This window comes from Peromyscus leucopus, chromosome 3, assembly GCF_004664715.2.
Source record: "Peromyscus leucopus breed LL Stock chromosome 3, UCI_PerLeu_2.1, whole genome shotgun sequence".
Taxonomy (NCBI): Eukaryota; Metazoa; Chordata; class Mammalia; order Rodentia; family Cricetidae; genus Peromyscus; species Peromyscus leucopus.
In genome coordinates, this window is record NC_051065.1 from 60,945,372 (window position 1) to 60,959,112 (window position 13,741).

A 13,741-nucleotide genomic window follows, 5' to 3' on the forward strand; every position below is an offset into this window, starting at 1 on the left:
TGAGCAGCCAAGTCAGACACTTCCGCTTACAGCCTAGAAAAACAACTTTAAAAGAATATAGTGTGGTGGTTATGTTTATTATTTAAACAAGGCTTAGAGAATTAGGAAGCTGCAGATCTCTGGAAAGCTTGTCTCAGGGACACGAACCCCGATCCCATCTTTTGGAGCTGAGTTCACGTCCCAGAGTGATCCAGAGCTTTAGGACTGGACAAGCATCCACCATCCCGTCTCTCCCTCAATCCATCTTTTAAATATCTTTTCTTGGAACTGTTAAGTTTCAAACCTGGAATGGCTGAGGAGCCTATTTAACATATCAAAGCAGACCTGGCCTCCAGGTTCTTCCAGCTTGCCTCAGTCCCTCCCTGTTACAGTGTAAGGCTGGCAAACCCCACCTGTACCCTAATTCTAAGGCCCGGGGGCTGGGCTGCCCTTGCCCCAGAGGCTCTTTCCTATGTAGTCCAGACATCTTGGTTTCCTGCTCCTTTTGTACCTCTGGCCTCTGCACCTGTTCGCTCCCCCACCCCCACTCTTTGCATGGACCAGTTCAGTCTGGTCCTGTCCACTCTGGGCTCTTCCAGATATCCCTGCCTCTGACTATGCCGTCCCACGTACCTATAATAAACTTTCTCCTCCACCGTACCTAGGAGCAGTCATGTCCTTCCTTTCCTTTTTATTTCTTTTTTTTCATTCACCAACAAGCTCTAAAATCTCACTCTTTTTAAGATTCTCTATGTTTGAAGAATCTTTTGAAATTATCAGGCAGGTCCCAAGTTTTTGATCACCAATAAAGAAAATGAACATAATTCATTAATTCAACTTTTACTAGTTGGTTTGTTGAGATATTGTTGAGATAGGTCTCACTAAGTGAAGCAAGCTAGCCTAGAATTCATGGAGAACTGCCTGCCTTTGTCTCCCAAGTGCGAGAATTCACTGATTTAAAAGAAAAAAGCTTGTTTTTATTTTTCAGTTGTGTGTGTGTGCACGCGCGTGCAGGTGCCTGTGGAGGCTAGAGGTATTGTATCTCCTGGAGCTGGAGTTACACACTGTTGTGAGCCGTAAGATTTGGTTGCTGGTAACCAAATTTTGGTCCTCTAAAGCAGTATACACTTTTTGTTTTGTTTTGTTTTTGTTTTTGAGATGGGGTTTCTCTGTGCAGCCCTGGCCCTCCTGGAACTCACTCTGTAGACCAGGATGGCCATGAACTCAGAGACCCACCTACCTCTGCCTCCTGAGTCATGGGATTAAAAGGCATGTGCCACTGTGGGAGCCCGTTTTCGGGTTCCTCGTGGCTTTACCCAGCAGGTCCACATAGAGGATGATTAGGATCACAGGCCTGAGTGCAGGTGTCTGAGATGGTCTGCACTTGGCTGTGCTGGGGGAGGAGGTCTTTTGTTCCACCCCTTGGCGTCTCTATAAAAACCCTGGGCCAGAGACAGGGCCCGTTGAAAAAGGTTCCAGGCCCTCTCGAGGCTATCCTTATTTTCTGTTTATCTCCGCAATATAAATCATTCTATCTAACATTTCCTGCTGCTCACACTCAAGAAAACTCTGGGGAACTGTGGGGTTGGTGGGTAAACACCCCACATGCCACCACTGCCCAACTCAGTATACACTCTTAAATGCTGAACCATCTCTCTAGTCCTTACTAAGTTTTGGGGGATAATTTTTATTATAAAAGTAAAAGAAAAGAGAGCAACATAAACCCAGTGGGTATTTGACCTTGTATTTGAAAACTGAGGCATCAATACCTGGTTCAGCTCAAGTAGCTGCAGTCCTCAGGGCCTTTCCGGGGGCTTGTCGGTGTTCTGGTCCTAATCTTACTCCTACGGACTTCATTCTTGAAGACAGTTCTCACGAATGTAGGTGCTGCCTGGAAAGGGATGGCATGAGTAAGGCATGATGGTGAAAGAGGAAACCCAGGAAAGGCAAGGTTGGTCTTTCTTTTAGCTGGTGTCAGATTGCAACTCTTGAAAACTGACAGATGATGTATTTATATCAACTGAAAATGGAGGTGCAAATAGACCAAGGTATTTCCCCCAAATCTGTTCTCAGTCAGTGTGTCAGTGCATAAGACCTTTCCCTCAGCCTGAGTTAATGGTGTTAGCCATTTTAACGCTTTTATGCACAAAGTTTTTTTTTTTTTTGATGTGCTGTGCAATGATACTTTATAAACATGAGTTTTTGGTTGGTGGCAAATGCATCTTCTATGAATTTGATAAGTCTCTATGATTCACCATCACTAGGGTAGGATGAAATAGATTAATAATGAACAAAGAAAATCAGTTGAACGTTTGTTTTGCAACTTCATATAAATATCTTGTGTAAGTGTGTCTACGTATCCATATACATGTACCTGTCTGAGCATGCATGTGCCACAACAGCACATGTGTGGAGATCAGAGCACAGCTTTGCAGGGACCATGTAGGTTCCAGGAACAGAACTGAGGTTCCACGCGTGGTGGTAAACTCCTTTACCTGCTGAGCCATCCCAGAGGATACAGTTACGTATTTTGTCTTTCCGATTTGTCTGCTTTCCTGTGGATATAAGCCTTGGCACAGGTGCGGGGTGAGAAGGGAACTAAAGAGAGTGGTTCTCTGCTTCTACCACGTGGGTTTGGGGGTCAAACTCACGTTGTCAGCCTTGGCAGCAAGAGCCTTCACCTGCTAGGCACCTCGCTGGCCCCCAGTTGTGTGTTTTAAGGGCACTAAAGAAGCCATTTCTTGCCAGGTGATGGTGGCCCATGCCTTTGATCCCAGTACTTGGGAGGCAGAGGCAGGCAGATCTCTGTGAGTTTGAGGCCAGCCTGGTCTATAGAGCAAGAGCCAGGACAGGAAGAAGAAGAAGAAGAAGAAGAAGAAGAAGAAGAAGAAGAAGAAGAAGAAGAAGAAGAAGAAGAAGAAGAAGAAGAAGAAGAAGAAGAAGAAGAAGGAGAAGAAGAAGAAGAAGAAGCCATTTCTTCAGGGACATTATCCTTGCCATCAACACCACTGCTAAAAACGGCACGTTCTGCTGTACCTTTAGCATCAACGCTGTCATCCACCAAAGACAGTATAAAATGTAACATTGGTGCCTCCACTCTTCCAACCCTTCCCATAGATGTTCCAGTTTCTTCAGCTAGGCTGGCTATAAGACTAACTAATTTGAGAAATAATATAGAACAATTCCTTTTTAGGGCACACTGTATCTTTCATAGTCTCCATGCATTGCTTAGTAAACTCATCATAAGTAGTTTTGATTTTCTACTAAAGATGCCATCCCATAATGAGCTTTACAGTGGGTTCTGAGTTGTGACTTTTAAGATAGTTCTGGTGGAGACAATGCATTTGCTTTTCAGTTTCACCATTTTATAGTTCCAGCACAATCCCCAGTGCTCATGGGATTTGGCAGCGTGCATTTTTGCATAGGATGCCTTTTCAAACAACTCATGCAAAGCCCCTGCAAAATAAGCAGGCTGCCTTACCACAGCCCTCTACAAAAGAGCCAGTTGTCAGCTCATCTGTCGTTGGACAATCTTCCTTCATCTGTAAATGTGGGGGGCTGGGGGAGGCTTTGTTTTCTCCCATGTACCATGTACCATGACATGTGTACACCCACATACATACACACAGGGAAAAAATAAACATGAAAAAAGGAAAATAACACAAAAGCATTTAACTGCATGAGAAGGTTCAAAGGGAGCTTGCAGGGTCCTAGTGACCCGAGTTCCATCCTTGGGCTGCATATAAAGGTAGAAGGAGAGAATTAACTCCATAAAGATTATCCCTGACTGCCACACGTGTGCTGTGTCATAAGCATGCATTTTCTCTGCCTCAGACATGAGATTAGTGAATACATACAAAAGAATGTTTAAGTCAAGAATCAAGGCATGCTGAGATGTAAAAGTAATAAGTGAAGAGACTATATACTTTTACTATAAAAATTAATCAACAGGAAAATACAAAGCAAGATTTAGACCCTTGCACATCTCAGCTTAATGCTTTAGTGGACAATCAATAATTAAGTGTTGTGGGCAGTGAGAGAGGCATGGCCAAGGTATGGATGCACCCTTCAATATGAAATAAGAACACTTGCCCACCTTTCACATGACATCAAAAGCTGTCCTTGGCAGTGGAAAGTCACAACAGTATGGTTGACTGCTATGTCTCATGAGTCAAGTCACCATGAGCACAAGTAATGTCTGGTGGTGCCAGTTTGACCCTCTGTTCTGGGAAATTGCACACCATTTATACGAAGTCATACATGCATGTAGATGGTGAGGGCATGGATGCATTTATTTTGGGTGACACTGTGAAACAACGTTGTCCTCTACAAAGTTCATGTTTGAGAACCACATTATGGCTTACCAAAAAAAAAAAAAAAAAAAAAAAATCCCCTTCACACACAAGTGTCATACTTTGGTGATGTCATGATCATCGGGTAAGATCACTGGCTACTCTTGTGGAGGACATAAGTTCAGTTCCCAGCACCCACATGGCAGCTCCAACCGTCTGTAGCTCCAGTTCCAAGGGATCTGCTCGCCTTTCTGACCTCAGCAGGCACCAGGCATGCACGTGGGACACACACACACATGCAGGAAGACACTCATCCACAATAAATAAGTAAATAAATAAAGCTCATGCTTTAAGTAAGTTCCCAGTTTTGTCTTGGACCACATTTAGAGCTCTTGCGGGCTATGTGGTAGATACCCCTATGTCGGTACCCCAGTATTATAGCTTCACTTATTCAGCAAGTGCCTCAACATGGTCGGTTCTTAGGACTCACACGGTGCTCTTTACTGTTCCTTCCTTCATCATGTAAACATCGCTGTTCTTCCCATAATTCTTTCACCGTGTAAATATCGCTGTTCTTCCCATAATTAAAGAAAGGCAACTATTTTCAATTCTGATAGTCACTGTTTTCCACAACACTGCTTTGAGTCGCTCAGATCTGTGGCAGATCAGGTCAGAGATCAGTATGATATTTAGCTAGAATATCACAGTATTTGTTTCTGTAGCATAGTTGGGTACAACCTGACAGATGCAGGATATAAATGTGATATTCGAATATTGAGCTCTTTCCAACTTTCACTCCCCAGTCTCTCACTTTTGATGATTTCATTTTTTCTGGTGAGAGTTCCCTGGGTTTGGGTTTTGAATGGACATTTGGAGACTCCAGGGACTGAAGTCAGGTGCTTTTATTCCAAAGTTTGTATTTTACCAGGAACTGAGGAACTAGTACTACTGAACAGGGAATACTTTAGTCTCCTTATTAACGCTCTGGACTCATTCACAACTAAGTGAAGATGTAGGCCCAGGGAGTTCAGCTGACACCTTCAGTCATCACCCAGGAAATCAACCTTCCCCTTTGAGTGTATAGCTCATTAGCTCACAGTTCCCATCTCAACTTAAGGTCATTCTCTCTCTCTCCCTCTCCCCCCCTCTGTTCTCGCTCTCTCTCTCCCTCCCCTCCTCTCTCCTGAGCCAGGGTTTCTTCATATGGCTCAAGCTGGCCTTGAACTTGCTGTCTTCCTGCCCTAATGCCTCTTGGGTGCTGGGATTGCAGATATGTACCGCTATTCCCAGGATTTATGTTTGTCTTTCTGTGTGTGTTTAACTACTGTGTGTTAGCCTCCACTTCCTGAAAATCAAGTACTTCTTTGTTCAAGTCTCTTAGATGTCTGCGTGAAGGTGGTTCAGTCTTTCTCATTGTCTTGTCTATGAACCACATCTCTGCTCTAGAGCCTAGATGCCTGTTTCCTAACTAACAACTAGAAGACAAAGGAAGCATACAGTTGTCGGTGAACAGTGATGGTGTTGGAAATTCCATATAACTCTGGGGTTTTTGGAGAAAAAAAAATCACAGTTACAAATAACTCTTAAGAAAGTGTGTGTGGTTTATCGGGAGAATGGTGACTGCAAACGCAACCACTAACATTTAAGTAGCATTTGCTGTCTTTGGGACTATATTTGGGTTAACTCACTTCACCCTTGGCCCTCCGTTGAAGAAGAAAGTTCTGTTCTCAGCCTAGCAGATCAAGAAACAGGCACCATAGGCTGAGCTTTCTATTAACTACCTCGGGCTTGCTATGACTGTGTTCCCGACAAAAATAACTTAAAGGAGGAACTAGTTATTTCTGTCAGAACGAAATGCTAGAATGCAGGCAAGACTGCCGTTCTGCAGGTAACCACAGCAGGCCCCCCCTCATGGATGCGGCCTGGTTACCACTGAGGTGTTGTCCAGGAGCCCCCAGTTACCAGACTTCCAGCTGTTCAGATTTCTCACCCAGGGAGGTGAGTTTACCTCAAAGGGGCTTTTGATGCTCACACTTTCTGCCCAGCACCCCCTTCCCTGGTTGGGAATCAGAGTCAGACCACAGGGTTCTGCTGTTAAACTACCCCTCATGCTCAGAGAGCTGTAAGAGAGTTCCACTTCTGCCTCGGGGCCCTGATTCCTCCTCACAGTCTCTGCAACCATGCTGTTGTCTGTCTGTCTGTGTGTCCGTGTGTTAACAACTCTTCTAATAAACTCTTTAGTACCCAACAACCTACCTTCCCATCCAAAAGGACCTGAAACCAAGACCTTTTAAGTTTGTCTCATGGCTTCAGAGGGCTTGGAATGGGATTCTCAGACAGAGGCACAGGAAAGGGAGGCTTTTCTGCTGGTATTTTTGGGCTGGCACAAGTCCAGCAGATTCATGGCTGGAGGCTGAGCCCCGAGTGCAAGGCTTTGCCTTGTGTACATTTTGACCCTCTGTCCCCTTGTATAGACTATGCATTCTCACTGGCGTTTACAGTTGGAAGTCTGTGAGTCTAAGGCTGCACAGATGCCATGGCATTGTTGTGAGACTGTAGCACCCAGGCTGCAGAGATGAGATGAAGCACAGTGCTGACTAAAGCTTGTTGCCTTCTTTCCTGTCTTTTCTCTAAAGAGCCCTTACCACAGGTCCAGTCCATCACAGCAAAAAAGCAATCCATTTTGTGTCTGGCCTCCCAGACCATGGGATGATGCCACTCTTATTCAGGGTTGATTATCTTCCCTGGAGACATCCCCACAGGTACACCTGGAAGTATCCCTTCCTATTTATTGCTTATGTGATTCTAAACTTAGTCAAACTGATGATTCATCACGAGTATTTTTGCTAAGGCGCAGATCACGGAGTGGTCACCCTGGGATTTGGATGGTCAATCCATCTCCTGAACCCATGCTTTTTATTTTATGATTTTCAATACTTGAATCCAACCAGGGTTTTACATATACTACTGGGGTACTCTCTCTGACTTATGTCCCCTATTCCACTACCCCCTTTTTTTTGAGATAGACTTTCATTAAGATTCTTGGGTTAGCCTTGAATTTGTAGTCCTTATGCCTAGCATCCCATATTATTAAGCATCAAATATAATTTCATGAGATCACTCTTGAAGTAGCATGTGGTCCAAGTAGATTGGAAAAACAGAAAGATTCTCCTTCCAGCAATTTTATCCCCATGGCCAGAGCATTTGTGCTGCTAACACGGAGCCCACGTGTCTCTATATGCTCTCTGTACACAACAGGAGAACAAAACAGACACCATTTTGTATGAGCTGCCATAAAGATCCTGCCCCTCAAGCCTTGTCCGCCCCATGGGTCAGCACTTTGGGCAGAAAGTTGACCATCTCCTTTTCACAAACTCACAACTCATGTGGAAATGTGTCCTGACTAGTCTGCAAGTCCCAGATGGAGGGCAGTTGACATGGAGCAGAGCTGGCCCTGCCAACCCACCTGTTATGTAGAGGCTAACAAAAATGTCACCTGGCCTCGGTGACAGAATGCAGATAGATGTTCATCCAAATAATGGCCTGGCATTGCTGGGAGTGTGTTAGTTAGCTGTGGCTGATGTTGTTTTTCTTTTTCAAAGAAAATAAAGTATAGTATCTTTATTTTTTTTTGAGAATTTCATACATGCACACAATGTGTTTTGATTATACTTATCTCCCACTCCTCCCAGATCTAACCTCTACCCCTTCCCAATTTCAGGTCTTACCCTATTTTTTAAAAAACAAAACTCATCACATCCAATTTATGCTGCCCACATATTCCTGAATGTGTGGCCTTCTACTGAATGGTTGACTTATCAGGGGCCACGAAAATTGACTGTCCCTCCCCTAGAAGCTGCCAACTGTTTGACTGACATTTTTTTTTTTTGGTTTTTTTTCGAGACAGGGTTTCTCTGTGTAGCTTTGCGCCTTTCCTGGAGCTCACTTGGTAGCCCAGGCTGGCCTCGAACTCACAGAGATCCGCCTGCCTCTGCCTCCCGAGTGCTGGGATTAAAGGCGTGCGCCACCAACGCCCGGCTTGACTGACATTTTAAGTCAGTAGATTTCACACAAGTCAGATACCCTCTATGGCGTGAGTGGGTCTTGTCCAACCAGTTGAAGGCCTTAATGGAGCAGAGCAAAATTTCCCCCCAAAGAAGTTTGACCTCAAGATTAATACAGCAAACCTGTGTGAGATGAGAAAAGTACAATGATAGACACAAAAATGTCATAATGAAACCCATTTGTCTGCACACTGACTAAAAATATTAATTAACAAAGAGAAAGAGGAAACAGAAAACACCCCCTCAGTTTCCAGTCTGCCTCGCTTGGACAGTGGATTTTGGTCTATGGACAGAAACACCCTTCCCTCCCTGGCTGCTGGCCTGTCCTCTGCATTTTGGCCTTTTGAGTTCTTACAGTTGTGTGAAATGGCTCCTTAAAATATCTGTCTGTCTATTTGTCTGTCTGTTTGTCTGTCTATCTATCCATCTATCTGTCATTTATCTATCCATCTATCATCTATCTATCTATCTCATCATCATCTATTATCTATCTATCTATCTATCTATCTATCTATCTATCAATCAATCATCTACTACCTATCTATCATCTATCTATATCTATCATCATCATCTATCATCTATCTATCTATCTATCTATCTATCTATCTATCTATCTATCTATCTATCTATCTATGCATCTGTCATTTATCTATCCATCTATCACCTATCTATCTACCTCTTATCTATCTATCTATCTATCTATCTATCTATCTATCTATCTATCTATCTATCTATCCCCTTCTCTCTCTCAATACAGATAAAGATAAACTACAGATACAGTTGCCCTTTGGTCCCTGTGGGGGGGTTTTCTGGGGATATTCAAGTCCGTTACACAAACTGGCCCTGAATTTGCATATAACCTGCAAACAGTCTCCCTATACTTCAGATTGTCTCTAGAACACTCACAGTAGTAACACAGTGCAATGACTATGTAAATAGTTGCCACACTGTGCTGGCCAGAGAATATCCACAAGAAACAGGGACCATACATGGTCAGTACATATCAAGCCTTGTAGGCCTGACCACATTTTTATCTGCATCTGACTGAATCCATGGATGCAGAACCCATGGGCACACTGGGCATTCAGTCCAGATCAGATCTAGATCTAGATCCATAGAAAACATAGAGTCGGAATGTAGAATTATAGATACAGGTATAAGATAGTACTGATTATATAGATTATAAAGATACTTCTTACTATATTCCACAGAACTACAGAAGCCTAGTTCTGCCAAGCTGGACCCAGCTTTCTCTGCTAAAACCCAACAGAACCACACACCAGTGTAATAAACTCAGGATTGAGCCCCACAGTTCGGAAGCATTTTATTATGTGACACTATGTGGCAAACAATAGCAAACACCACCAATCCATTTTCAGTGGTTTTTGCACGAGTGTGTGGACTTGGCCAAATGCTCTCGGCATTAGAAGATAATCAGATTTTCCAGTTCTCTATAGTCTAGATATGACTACCTGATGTGTAGCTCAACCTTATTTCCCATTCTGCACGCCGCCTCTTAACTCTTTCAGTTGCTTCTCACACTGAAATGTACTTCTTATACATTTTGTGTAACCCCACTGGTCAGTCCCTGGGGTTATGTCTTATCCTTTTCACAATGATCTTGCCTATCAGCATCTTGAAGCATTTCCCCTGAACTTTTCTCTGTAGTTTCAAAGCTTCAGCTCTCTCACTGTTTTTGATCTGTTTTGTAATTTTGTTTTTTTACAGGGTGAGAGTTAAGGATCTCTTCTGTGAGTGGATGCGCAGTTTGTCATCACTATTTGCTGAGGTGTTTTTTTGCTAATTGTGTTTTTGACACCTTTTTCAAAATAGTGGGTGTCTATAGCCGTGTAGTTGATTTCTAGGTCCTCTACTGTAACTCATCAGGCTACACGTCTGCTTTTGGGACGGCACAGTGCTGTTTTCATTACTATGGCTCTGTAGTATGGTTTGAAATCAGGGATTGTGGCATCTCTAGCTTTGCTCTTTGGGCTTCATCATCTTTTCTGCTCCCATATAATTTTTTTCCCTTTTTCTCTAGTTCTGTGAAGAATGCCATTAGAATTTGTTGTTGTTTGGTTTTTCAAGACAGGGTTTCTCTGTGTAGCCCTGGCCATCCTGGAATTTACTCTGTAGACCAGTCTGGCCTCGAACCCAGAGATCTACCTGCCTCTGCCTTCTAAGTGCTCAGATTAAAGGTGTGGGCCACCTCCACCTGTTGTCATTAGAATTTTCATGGGGATTGTGTTTTTGTAGATTTCTTTCAATAATGTTGCAGTTTTTACAATATTAGTTTTGCCAACCTATGAGCATGGTATCTTTCCATCTTTAGTAATTTCTTTAATATCTGAAGGGACACTGGCCCACTCAAGCATGTGGCTCTGGCAGGCCTTGCCCTTCTCCTCATTCCCTCTGCCTTGCTAAAAACTGTAAGATTACGTTCCTAAAGCGAGCTGCCAAGGTCTATTCCCTTATTTGGCCACTTCCTTCCCCTGAGCCTGACGACCAAGGTCCATTAATCAGAAGCCCCTTTTGGCTCACCTAATTAACATGCCCAATTAAAATTAAACACCTTTACCTTTATAAACCGCCACTTTCCTATGTGCCTCATCTGTCTCCCCTCTCTGCAGAGGCTGTCCTTTGCCCCTCCAGAGCAAATATCCCTGTCCCCTCTCCCTTGTCCTCCATCTCCTTTACCACCACATCCTAACTCATTCTAACACAGACCTCCCCCTTCTTCCTCTTAAAACCACACCTGCACAGGCGTTTGCTGCTGTTTTTCAGTCTGAGTCGAAAAGCAGCCACTTTAACTTTTCTTTCTGCTCTGTTCAAGGATCCAGTTTAACTTGGTTGTGTTTATCCCAGTTTGTTTGTTTGTTTGTTTTTCTGGCCAAAGCAGATGGGACTGTCGACAAACATCTTTCTTATATGTTTGCTATTACGACACAGAAGACTGGCTGAGATCTCTATGGTGGTTTTGTGTCCTTGTTGGAGTTATTTCAGTTTCTTAAGCATTTCATGACTTCTCTTCACTAACCATGGGGAAAACTGCTATCAAATTACTTATCAAGAAAAGTATCTATTCATAAAGAGATCTTGATAATCATTTTCTATTAAGCTGTGATCCCATTATGCAGGCCAGCAGAAACTAAAACAATGAAATAAATTCACCAGGTGCTCTGAGTCAGCAATGGCAAGCTCACTCATGGGGACACACACACACACACACACACACACACACACGCACACGCACACGCACACGCACACGCACACGCACACGTGCACACACACAGATGATAACTAAATATCAGCACAATTCTTTAACTGAATAACCTTTCATTGCTAGGTAAGAATGCTAAGGTAACTAAATGTTAGGACATCTACAAATAAAGTTTGTAGGTATACATAAATATATTTCGGATAGACAGGTGATCTTCAAACACTTCAAAGACCTACAAAATATGACACTTAAAATGTTTTAAAAATTTAAACTTTCTAGACCCCACTTTTCTGTGGGGTTGATGGCAGATTTTTCAGAGAGCCTCAAGAACGCAGCTTTCATGAGTCATGAAAGCCACTCCATGCTGGGATGGACTTTTCAGTGCCTTTGAGTCATTCATACTCCTTCCTGTAAGTAATTCCTATAAGGGACCCTAACAAATTCACTGGTTCACTAAGAGCTAAATGAGTTGGAATTCTTTCTGTGACCTTTCATTGGTGTTCTTTCTGGAATGAATAAACCTTTTGTTTCTATCTTTCCAGGAACAGTCACACATAGTCTTATGCACATAGTCTACTGACTGCTCTGCTTCTGGGTACACACCCACCATAAATAAACAAGGACAACAAGTTAGCTTGTTTGTAGAAATTTAGATCACCCACAAATAGAACCAGCTTTTCAAAAGACTAAAATAATTACACTGCATGGTATAGTCACTAGGGCCACCCTAGGCTGCTTCAGGTACCACAAACTGAGTAAAGCTAAGCTGGACCCTCCCCCAAATGGAGCCCTCAGCTTTCCACCAACATAGATGAGATGGTTAGGCAGAACTTTCTGGAGCTCCTAGAAGAAGTGCACAGGTAACAGATCGTTACATTGAGATATGTAGGTGCGAATGTACTTAGGATGCCTTCTAGGCACAACGCTTCTAGGACACTCAAGTAAACAGAAGACAAAGGACTGTGGTGAGTGCCAAGAAGACCCAGAGAGTCAGTTCAGTTGGAGCATGGGAGCTTGGGTGGAACTCTGGCCATATCCCAAATTAGTGCTAAAGGGTGTGCCTTTATGTCTCCATGCCAACCAGTCATTGATTAGGAGCTGCCTGGGCATGGAGGATGACATTTCAGGAGGCTACTGTTCAGCTAAGGGTGATCCTCTAGCGTGTCTGGGGTGGGTGCACACTGATCTGAGTCCTGTCAGTTGTTAGCAGTTCTCTCAGTTTGGAGATTAGGGCCACACTCCTGCAAAGAGGAGCAACGTGCAATCCTGCAGCAGATGATGGAGTGTCCTGTAGCTGGAGTTTTCTCTCCAGGTCCCACCAAGCCCCAGCAGTCCAACAGCCTACTTATAAAATAAACACACAGACATTTATATTATTTAAACTGTTTGACCTAATGGCTCAGGCTTTTTGTCAGCTGTTTTTATACCTTAAGTTAACTCATTTTTATTAGTCTATAAGTTGCCACATGGCTCGTGGCTTACTGGTACCTTATATCTCTCTTGTCAGGGCGGCGGTGGGCAGCGTCTCTCTGTCTCAGCCTTTTACTTTCCAGAATTCTCTTCTCTCCTTGTCCTGCCTATACTTTCTGTCTGGCTACTGGCCAATCAGTGTTTTATTTATTAACAAACCAGAGCAACACATTTAACATATAGAACATCCCACAGCACTTTTCCTTTTTTTTTTTAAAAGGAAGGTTTTAACTTTTGCATAGTAAAATTACAGATAACAAAACAATTATCAAGTAAGAATTACAGTTACAATATTTAGTTTATTTGTATTTGGCAAAATTAAAGAAGATATCCTATCTCTCTTATATTTGTGAGTCTGAGGTTTTATATCTAACTTAGCTCTTATCATAACTAAGGAAATTATAACTATTTAGTTTTTTATTACATCAAAGGCCCCAGAAGGATATAATATTACCTGAGAAATGGGAGAAGGATGTAAGTAACTTTTGGGAGTCTTGTGAGAGTAGACAGAGACAGACAGACAGTCACCTAATATTTTTTTGTAATGTTTGGGCATCTGTCTTTAGCCCACAGGCCTAGAGTCTTTTAGTTACTTTTCTCTGTGTTTTGTAGAATATTTGGTAATTTTTTTTTTTGTAAAGTAGGAACCTGAAGTAGTACCATTTTGTCAAGTAAAGTTTAGTGGTCACATTTCTTTGGGTCTTGTATGTCTAGTT